Source organism: Orbicella faveolata, unplaced genomic scaffold, assembly GCF_042242905.1.
Source record: "Orbicella faveolata isolate gen_17 unplaced genomic scaffold, um_ofav_v1 contig_13, whole genome shotgun sequence".
In the NCBI taxonomy this organism is placed as follows: Eukaryota; Metazoa; Cnidaria; class Anthozoa; order Scleractinia; family Merulinidae; genus Orbicella; species Orbicella faveolata.
The window spans coordinates 22527054-22538082 of record NW_028301540.1 but is presented as its reverse complement, the minus strand read 5'-3'; the positions used below and the strand labels follow the sequence as shown (position 1 = coordinate 22538082).

At 40.5% G+C, this 11029-nt stretch overlaps 1 pseudogene; it reads left to right on the top strand.

Annotated features, from left to right (window-relative positions):
• Positions 1 to 4084: 4084 nt before the first annotated feature.
• Positions 4085 to 10817, top strand: LOC149115636 (uncharacterized; annotated as a pseudogene).
• The last annotated feature ends 212 nt before the right edge of the window (positions 10818 to 11029 follow it).

Below are 11029 nucleotides of genomic sequence, written 5' to 3'. Positions count from 1 at the left end.
AGAAAAGTTTAGTTTTCAATTAATGCACCAGGATGATCTTAAAGCAAATTGCCTTTCAAAAGTTCTGCCATGAGTGTTTTCACCCAGGTGAAAATACCAATACATTCTTCATAAGAAGAACATTAGAGCTGAAAACATACTGCGGAGGAACAGAACTTTTTTATCCAGAACATTTCGCTAAAAATATCAAGCTTGAATATATGGCCTCGACATCAACAAGTCCTAGATCAACCGGTGGATGCCTAGTGCCCCATTGCCATATATTTTGTGCTATTCGGACATTTATTTCGCTATCGAGCTTGTAGGGAATCTTTTAATTTTGTGTATGTGCACGTGCTCGGGCACGCGCGCAATGACAGGAAAATGGTGCAATAACACGAAAATTGCGCAATCAAACGAAAATCGTGCGCAGAGGATGCGCAGTGCAATTCCGTGGATTCACCATAAGGAGTGCACCCTTCGGAACTAAAAAGACTGAGTGTTATTTGTTTAGTGTTGAAAGGATAACCTCTTTCGCTTTTCGTTTTTTGAAAGCAAAAAATATATCATTTTAGTTTCTAGGCGGGTTGTTGAGTTGAAAAGGAGATCCAGCCAATAGTGATTCTAGGGTTCTGCTATTTTCCGGGGAAAGTGTGGACCAGCGAAAATGTGAGCTAAATGCCAGTAACTCAAATTTTAACTGCAAACCCTTCCATGACCTTTCTATATATAGCACTGTTTAGCCTGAATCTAGTACTCTTACTTTTGAGGAGAGCACAACACTGAAACTAGAGCAGAGAAAAAGTCTTATTCGTACAGGGCGCTTGCTGCGCAGGCTACGCAGTGTTCAGCTGAAACATAATCCAGTCCCTGAACTCTCATTCTACCCGTCCTATCAGTGAGGTGGTGTAGGGAGATTTTAGGGACTCTAGCGGGTAAGTTAAGTCAACCACTTCTTGAGAAATCACTTTAGGCCTGATTAGATAAGCTGGGTTTGCAGCCGGAATGACAGCAATTTCCAGGGTTTTTTCAGCACTTTTCCTTTGATGGATCAATACTACCATTCTTTTCCGGGTAACGCTACAATAACGGCATCAAACAGAACTTTGTTTAATTTTTTAGTATTATGCTAACTACAATTATACATCAGGACGAACCATCTGTTCCAGTGCGTCTGGAACGACCAACTAGGAGACGAAATTGGTTGCGACGGATAATCTCTTCGGTTGAGTGTATAAAGACGGCCATGAGATGAATTATACGGCCGGATGGCAATGTGTTTCAGTATGAAGTCGGGCAGAGGACACTTAATTCATCAGAACGAACTATCTGGGTAGCACAAAAATGAACAACGAACTGAGGCCGTAGTGCGGGTGATGGTTCATCCCGTTTTCACACTAGACGCATAAAATAGCAGACGCATAATCAGTCTCTGTGGATTATGCATCTTTGGAATAATAAACGGCACGCAATGCATGCAGAAGCAATGGTATTTAATTAACGATGTCTTGGCTTTCCTGGACATTGTAAAACAAATTAACAGATGTATAAGGTAAATAAAAGTAACTAAAAATGATACAGAATGTGTGTTGCGTCAGAAAAATCCGAAGGAGTGAAATGGGGCGAAGAAATGAATGTAAGAACAGGGGCGTGGTGGAAGTGAGTGAAATATTTTGTTACGGTGCTGTTGTTCCTTTCGCCTGTGATCCATGCAATGAAGCGAAAATTCAAGTATGGCACCAAAAGAATTAATTCCTTTTTCTGATCTCCAATTATCAGCCATTTAGACATGTTTATTGGCTGCATTGCAGACCCATTCGCCATTTTATAGTCACATCCATATGTGGAAGTCATGTGACCGGAACTTAAACATACACTTAACATTTCTAGCTTGGTTGTGACAATATCATTTCACAAGGAAATATCTCAGTTGAGTTCCTTAGATGACAATTTTGATACTTTAAATGAACATTCTCCAGTTTTAGATTGTTAATTGGGTGTCTGTTATCAAGATTTTGTGTACTCTTTGTACAGCTTAAATGCAACACTACAGCACACTATGCTAAACAGCCAAGAAAGGATGCTTCAACTGTACAGTCTTGTGACATCACACATATCTGGATTATATCTGGATAATTAATGGATATAATTATAGAAGATTACAATTATAATTATGTAAGATATCTGGATAATGAAGCTGATACGTATTTAGACTATTTACATCGACCGTATAATTTCTCGTGCAAATTATAACCAATAAGACAACAATTGCTATCATTTTGGTCTTATGCCCAAGATCAGTGTAAAGGGCAGGATGACTGCAATGACCATGCATTGAAGATTGTTTTGTTCTGTCAGTACATGTTTGGAGTAAGCTTTTGCTGACTCAGATGGTACAAATCTGGAAATTATGATTCCCAGTACTGTGGCCCTTGTGAATATATCTTGTTTGAATATATATAGCCAAACGGTACTTGCTTACACCGACAAGGTTTGACTCTGAATATCTGAAGTAAGGTCAATACGTTAAACCATTTCAGTGCCCCACAAACAGAATAAAACAGGGTATGAATTAAGATCATATTAATTATGATCATAATTTACAACGAATTATTTTATAACAATAACAATAAAATATAAAACGGTAAAAACGAACGAGAAAATCCGACGTTTTGGAGTAGTCATGACTCCATTATCAAGGAAAAACATGTGTTAGATCATGCAAATTGCAGAATTTAAGGCGATTTTGGCGCGAAGAATTAACATAAAAGGGTGCGAAGATTATGAAAATACTTTCGCACGAACAGAATCTGATTGCACGTTTAACATTTGGCTTTAAAGCTCTTATAAAAAACATTTCGTGCACCAAACAGTCAAATTTGTTTCTGCATTTCTTAAGCACTTCGAAACGCTTTGGCAGGTCCTGAGGCATCATCCCGTACACGTTCTTGTAGTGTTTGGCGATGGCGGAGGATTGTTGTTTATGTCGTTTTACACGATTATTTAAATGTCGGCGTGTGTGTAATATTATTACCAAAATAATAACCCTATTGGTATACCTATTGGTATATACCTCAACTACATGTTCCTCATCATCAGTAAATTACAGACGAGACTAGTGTAAATACTCCTGAACGTGAAACACAATTGACTCCAATACCTAACATTTCAAAATATGTGACTACACATTTTTCAAGATGTGGCATCCTTTACTCTATATTTTTTATTAAAACTCAAACAGTATGGCTGTTCCATGGATATTTTTGGAAGAAAACGAAATAGAAAAAAAGTTAAAAAGACCTGCATGTATCATTTAGCAACAAAAGCGCACAGGATTTATTTCCAGTTGCCAATTAGGTTATGTCAAGAGTCGTGTAAAAATACCGTTAGTTAGTATAAAAATGTGATTGGATTTTTCTTTAGCTTTAACCTCAATGTTGGACTATATTCTTATATCGCTACCATTTACAGCCGAAGAACAAAAGCGTAAAACACAACTCCCTCTCACTGGATTTCCTGATTATTTTGGCTGTGAAAGTGAATATTATCCACGGTAAAAGAAACTATAATACCAAAACATAAGTAAAGGGGCAAACAAAATAGAGATTTCAGACAACTCACCTTTTTGATCAAGTCAAGAAACTGCTATTGGTTTTCATCCGATCTGCTCGGGGATCTTGTACTTTCTCAACAGCTGCAACAATGACCTTCACCCATCGCTCAAACTTGTTTCGATTTGCATGTCAAATTTGTGTTTTGTAGATCGGATGTCTTTCATAGCGAGTTCAAATTTATCAGTTAGAGTACAACACTCACTCCACACTCGAATCTTCCGTCTGTATCAAACAGTTGCAAATCAAACGTACGTTGAGGTCTACTTTGCTGACAGATTTCTTGGTCACTTTTCCTCCGGCCGACTTTAGGCGAGGGAAGGATATTTGATATAGATCAGGACATTATCATGATTTGTATTGATGGCTACTCGGCAATAAACACAAGTTTCTCAGAGATTTGTTTGCAATTTTTTAAGCTGATATAGGTTGGTTATGGGTTGTTTAATTTGCTAATGAAGAGTTTCACTTTTTATTAAGGGTTCCAACTCCAAATGACTAAAAAATGGCCACTACATCAGAATACACTTCAGAGCAACTGAACTACTATAGGATTTGTTATGTTGCCACTGATATTCTACCTGAGAATCTCCGATCAATCTTCAAGCAAGAATGGGACAACCGTTACACAGCAACAATGGGAGAATGGAAAGACGAGCCGCGGAATGGAATGGACTTTTACAACGCGGAGTCCCCGAGAAACCAAAGACGAAATGCACATCTCTTGAAAACCATGACCAACGGAAATAGATCTGAATGGGATTGTACCATGCTTTTTTACGCTATTCTTTTCTCTGATTGTATTGGCCACACCCTGAATCCTGTTGTGGAATCAAGTGTGGATGATCTCAGAAGATTTCGGAATGAAGAATTTGCTCATATGTCACAAGGCCAGCTCTCAGATGGAGACTTTCAAAATGCTATGCGCAAAGTTCGTGCTGCATTTCAAGGACTCGGTCTTTCCACTGTGCAAATTCAAGACCTCGCGAACCAGACAACGTTTCCCACAGAGGAGTTAAGAGATATCTTAAACAAAGTTGAGGACCTAAAAAAAGAACTACAGGAAAAAGAAAAACAACAACAGGGCCTTAAAAATCAGCTAAAGGAAACCGAAGAACAACGAAAAACCCTTGCACACCAGCTACAAGAGAAGGAAGAAAAACGGCAAAACCTTGCAGATCAGTTACAAGAAAGGCAACAACAACAAAAGAGCCTTGAAAATCAACTACATGTTGAGGAAGAGCATCGGCAGGGCCTTGAAGATCAGCTAAAGGAAAATGAAGAACAACGAAAGAGCTTAGACGATCAACTCGAGGAAAATGAAGACCAGCGAAAGATTCTTGTGGATCAGCTACAGATCAAAGACGTACAACGACAGGACCTTGTTGATCAGCTGCAGCAAAGACAAGAGGAACTAAAAGTCCTTGAGGATCAATTACAAAATGACACTCCCTCGTTTTGCATTCTTCCCCCGAAACCTTCACACGACATCGCAGGCCGAAACAGTGAGGTAGTTGAAATTACGCAACAGCTCAAAAAGCTTAAGCAGGCTGCTGAAAAAACCCTAAGTCACCTGTACATCTCTGGGAATCCTGGAAGTGGTAAATCTCAGCTGGCCGGTCTGGTAGCGAGGCAATTTTTCGACCATGCCCAAAAAGATCCCAACGCTAATGCTTTTGTGATGACTTTAAATGCTGAATCTAGAGACACTACTAGAATCGTATTTCTCGTTTGCTCGCCATTTGAAGTGTCCGGAATATGCAGTCACAAACATCTTTCAATCCAAGGATTTGAAAGCAGACGAGAAGATTATCCATCTGGAGACGCTGATAAGCACAAAAGTTACTTCTTACTCGTCGTGGCTACTAGTAGCTGATAATGTCAAAAGCATTTCTCAAGTGCTTATTCATTTGCCAGGACCCGGAAACGAGCAGTGGACAAGAGGACAACTGCTCATAACGACACAGGACACTGCGTCGATCCCATTACCAAGCTCGTTGATTGGTCACATCTCTGTGAAAAAGGGTATGAAGCCTGACGATGCCGGTTCTTTATTAGCCAATCTCTCAGGCATCGCTGACAGCGATGTGGAAAGAAAGGTTGCCGAAGCATTAGACTTCCAGCCTCTTGCACTAGCAAACGCCGCTACCTATGTTAAGCAACTTCGACAGAGCAAAACCTCACATTTTGGCTGGAAAGAATACCTAGAGAAAATAGGAAAGGGCCAGCGTTTAACCACTGAGACCATTCTTGCTGACACCAATCCAAGCTACCCAAAATCCATGACAGAAGCAACAACATTAGCCGTTAACGAAATTGTGCAATCGGACAAAGTCATCGATTACACGCTCAATTTCCTTTCCTTCAGCGCACCCGAACTACTTAGTCAAGACATCGTGATTAATTACATTCTCACTGTAGATGAAGAAATTCAAGATAAAGAGATGATCATCATGAGGCTCCAAAGATGTTCCCTGATTTTACTCGAAGAGGAGGATGGTGACATCTACATTGGCCTGCATCAGGTTGTACGTGATGTTATCCAGTCCTCAATAAAGGAATATCCTAAGAGTGCGCAGCACGAAACCGTGAGTGGGGCAATTACAGCTTTCAGCCAGTTCATAGACGATTCATTACCAGAGAATCAGTGGCTATACATTGATGCTGTTGTAAAAACCAAACGTGTTGCTCCGCATTTAAAATGCTTGATTATGAAAATTGAAAATGAAAACATTCCTCGCATCATTAAAACTGGAATTGAGATGTTGAAGCTCGGCCAAACTTGTAAACATCATTGCGACTTTAATTCGGCAAGAAAATACTATGAATATTCTTTAGAGACTTTTCTAGAAAAGAACGGGCCTGACAATGTCGGTGTTGCTAATATTTGCAGTTACTTGGGTTCTGTTTACCAACGGTTAGGCGACTTTGAACAGGCCAAGGAGTTTCTGCATCGTGCTCTAAATATTACACTGAAGAAGCTCGGACCAGACCATGTCCATGTTGCAACTACTTACAGTCACTTGGGTTGTGTTTACCAACAGTTAGGCGACTTTGAACAGGCCAAGGAGTTTCAGCATCGTGCTCTAAATATTCGACTGAAGAAGCTCGGACCAGAGCATGTCGATGTTGCAACTACTTACAGTAACTTGGGTTCTGTTTACCAACAGTTAGGCGACTTTGAACAGGCCAAGGAGTTTCAGCATCGTGCTCTAAATATTACACTGAAGAAGCTCGGACCAGAGCATGTCGATGTTGCAGGTACTTACAGTAACTTGGGTTCTGTTTACCAACAGTTAGGCGACTTTGAACAGGCCAAGGAGTTTCAGCATCGTGCTCTAAATATTCGACTGAAGAAGCTCGGACCAGAGCATGTCGATGTTGCAACTACTTACAGTAACTTGGGTTCTGTTTACCAACAGTTAGGCGACTTTGAACAGGCCAAGGAGTTTCAGCATCGTGCTCTAAATATTAAACTGAAGAAGCTCGGACCAGAGCATGTCGATGTTGCAAGTACTTACAGTAACTTGGGTTCTGTTTACCAACAGTTAGGCGACTTTGAACAGGCCAAGGAGTTTCAGCATCGTGCTCTAAATATTACACTGAAGAAGCTCGGACCAGACCATGTCCATGTTGCAACTACTTACAGTTACTTGGGTTCTGTTTACCAACAGTTAGGCGACTTTGAACAGGCCAAGGAGTTTCAGCATCGTGCTCTAAATATTACACTGAAGAAGCTCGGACCAGAGCATGTCCATGTTGCAACTACTTACGGTAACTTGGGTTCTGTTTACCAACGGTTAGGCGACTTTGAACAGGCCAAGGAGTTTCAGCATCGTGCTCTAAATATTCAACTGAAGAAGCTCGTACCAGACCATGTCCATGTTGCAACTACTTACAGTCACTTGGGTTCTGTTTACCAACAGTTAGGCGACTTTGAACAGGCCAAGGAGTTTCAGCATCGTGCTCTAAATATTCGACTGAAGAAGCTCGGACCAGAGCATGTCGATGTTGCAACTACTTACAGTAACTTGGGTTCTGTTTACCAACAGTTAGGCGACTTTGAACAGGCCAAGGAGTTTCAGCATCGTGCTCTAAATATTCAACTGAAGAAGCTCGGACCAGACCATGTCGATGTTGCAAGTACTTACAGTAACTTGGGTTCTCTTTACCAACAGTTAGGCGACTTTGAACAGGCCAAGGAGTTTCAGCATCGTGCTCTAAATATTACACTGAAGAAGCTCGGACCAGAGCATGTCCATGTTGCAACTACTTACAGTAACTTGGGTTCTGTTTACCAACAGTTAGGCGACTTTGAACAGGCCAAGGAGTTTCTGCATCGTGCTCTAAATATTACACTGAAGAAGCTCGGACCAGAGCATGTCCATGTTGCAACTACCTACAGTCACTTGGGTTCTGTTTACCAACAGTTAGGCGACTTTGAACAGGCCAAGGAGTTTCAACATCGTGCTCTAAATATTCGACTGAAGAAGCTCGGACCAGAGCATGTCCATGTTGCAAGTACTTACAGTCACTTGGGTTCTGTTTGCCAACAGTTAGGAGACTTTGAACAGGCCAAGGAGTTTCAGCATCGTGCTCTAAATATTAAACTGAAGAAGCTCGGACCAGACCATGTCGAAATTGCAGCTATTTATGGTAACTTGGGTTCTGTTTACCAACAGTTAGGCGACTTTGAAAAGGCCAAGGAGTTTCATCATCGTGCTTCAAACATTCGAAGAAAAAAGCTGAAACGACCCCATGTTGATGTCTCAAATGCTCTTGAAGACATGGTTACTGCTGAGCAGGCGTCAGTTGCGCTACCACTGTTCTCTGAGAGTAACAAACCTTCAGGAGTTATGGAGTAAAAACAGCACCGCCGTGTTAGAAGTAAACGTTGCAGAATACGTTGAACGATTTACAAAGTGCGATGGGTATCCTTACATTACTCCAATTTTCTTAAGTTATTAGTATATTCCAAAATATTCAATTTTCGGTATTTTTAGATAGATTTTTCAATTGAAACAAAATTTGACGGCAAAAAATTGATGGTTAACAAAGTTATGAATGAAACTCGATTCTCTCTGTCTATTGCTTCTAATTCATAGCTGTCATCAGGTTGTCACTCAGCTGCGGGATAGAGTAAAAGTCATGTGGCACGTGCGCAAAGGGTTCGCTGTTGCGAGAGAGTTTCGTGTTGGGTCTTCCGCGTGTAGTTCTACGGTTTTTGGTTTGGCAAATTGTTAGCTTATGCTTTTCATGCCGTCAAAGAAGAAACACGAAAGGTCGTGTTCTTTCTCTAATGCGAAGAAGGTACTCCAACGGAAGAAGGCGTCAAAATCTTTCAGTAAGAACTGGGCCGAGGCGCTAGCCGCAAGCGTCAATGGATCGTAATTTGAAGAGGAGAAATTTGTTTGCACAGATTAAGGAAAGCGAAAGGGAAGGAGAAAATAAAAACCTTTCAAGAAGAAAATAAACCTTTCAAGAAGAACGGCAAGAATCAGACATAAACGCAGAAGCCACGATGACTTCCTTTCTGATTTTCTCGAGCGGGTTGCATGCTACCACGCTTTTTCTTTCTTTACAATTCAGCTTACGGCATCCCTAAGCCTTTTCCATTGGACGGTAAAAAGGTAATAATGAAAATGAATGCATCTTCGCTTTTTGTTAAACACCTGATAGTAATGCGCCGCTAAAGCGTGTTGGTCATTTGGGATATACTGATACCTTAAGCATTTTGCATTTTGTGCTTCCAAACAATTTTAAAGAAATTGAGACCGAGAATTTGCTAATGAAACACTTGGAATGAAGAGCCGTCCGTTTTACGAGATTCATAGGTCAGACTTTACCGTTAGGATATTACGGTATAATCAAAGCTATAACAAAATTTATTAATCTATCGTTTGCAAAATGCACGAATGTGATTGGTTCTCGGCGAGTCTCTTTGTCACGTAATGGAGCGTTTCCATTTACGTGGTCAGCAGCCATGCAAATGTTTGGAACCAAAGAAAGTGTTTACACGAGAGAAGAGTTCAACTCCCACAGGATTGGTTTGGTACACCAACATGGCCGCTGCGGTGGATTGTTTTGTCAAACACTGCTATGGCTGCCGTGACGTCATGTGAAAATACTCTATTAGCGGACGATAACTTGGTGTACATCCAAATTGTAATCGGATACCAAAAATTGGACACCTACGCCATTCGCGCATCAACTACGCGCGCTCTATATCTTCCTTCTTAATATTTCTCAGGTGTTTGTAAAATTGATGGAAATTACTGCTGAGTTTTTCGCTCAAAAAAAAAAAGCTCTTAGGGGCTTCTTCATGCCCAAATTTGTTATTGATACGATTAATTAGTAATTGGACCTCGTGTCGTACAATTCAGAGAGTAAACGTATCTGTCAGAATTCTCGATTGTGATTGTTGGTTCTCTGCGCACCTATTTGTCACGTAATGGGGCGCGTTAAAGGCTTCCATGATGTTTCCTACAGTTTTTTAGACTCATGGAAAGCGCTACAGACGTTTTTGGTCAAAAGAAGTTCTCAAAAGACTTTATTAATTTCGACATTTGTTATGGATACAATTAATTAGTAATTGGACCTCGTGTCGTACAATTCAGAAGTAATCGTGCTCTTAGTTTCAAATCGGCCTCTCGCTTCGCGCTAGTCCAATTTTGAAATTACTCGCGCGATTACTCCCTGAATTGTACTCCACTCGGTCCAGTTACTATTACTCATCATAGTCGCAATGTGATTTCAAATTCGTATCGTGCTACGCGCTTGTCGAATTAGAAGTTCTTGCCCCATTACTCCTCGAACTGTATTACACTCAGTCCAATTATTATTACTAACAATACAACTTCAGTTCAGTTCTGTTACTGATTACGATTTATAGTTCAGCTTTTTAAAATGGCACTATTTATATTGAGAATGGTATCTTTTGTTTGATTAATCTCTTCAGTATCGGGAAAAAGCCTATAGTTAAAGCTTGTTCCCAAACACAGCAAATAAAATGATTCAAGAAAATAAACCAAGTACCGTAAACTGCCACTTATAAGCCCTTCCGCTCATAAGTCCTCCCGGTTGTAGACCCATCTGCCTGTAAACAAAACATGACTTCCGATTGTAAGCTCTTCCCGAATACAGGCCCCCTTCTAGTTAAAATAAAATGAATTCGATTTATTATAATGTTTTAAAGTTCAATTTAACGGCCAGTACATGAAAGAAGTATTTCGATCAACACTACTGTAGCTCATTTCTAAATGTTTTTTTTATTTATCTCGCTTAAAGCCCCCCCCCCTCCCCCCTCCCGCTAAAGCCCCCTCGGATATAAGTCCCTCCGTTTATAATCCCATCCAAAACCCCTTACGAAGTTGTATAAGCCCAAGGCTTTTATGAGCGGCAGTTTACGGTATTAGGAGTGGTGTGGCCGAGAAATCCAC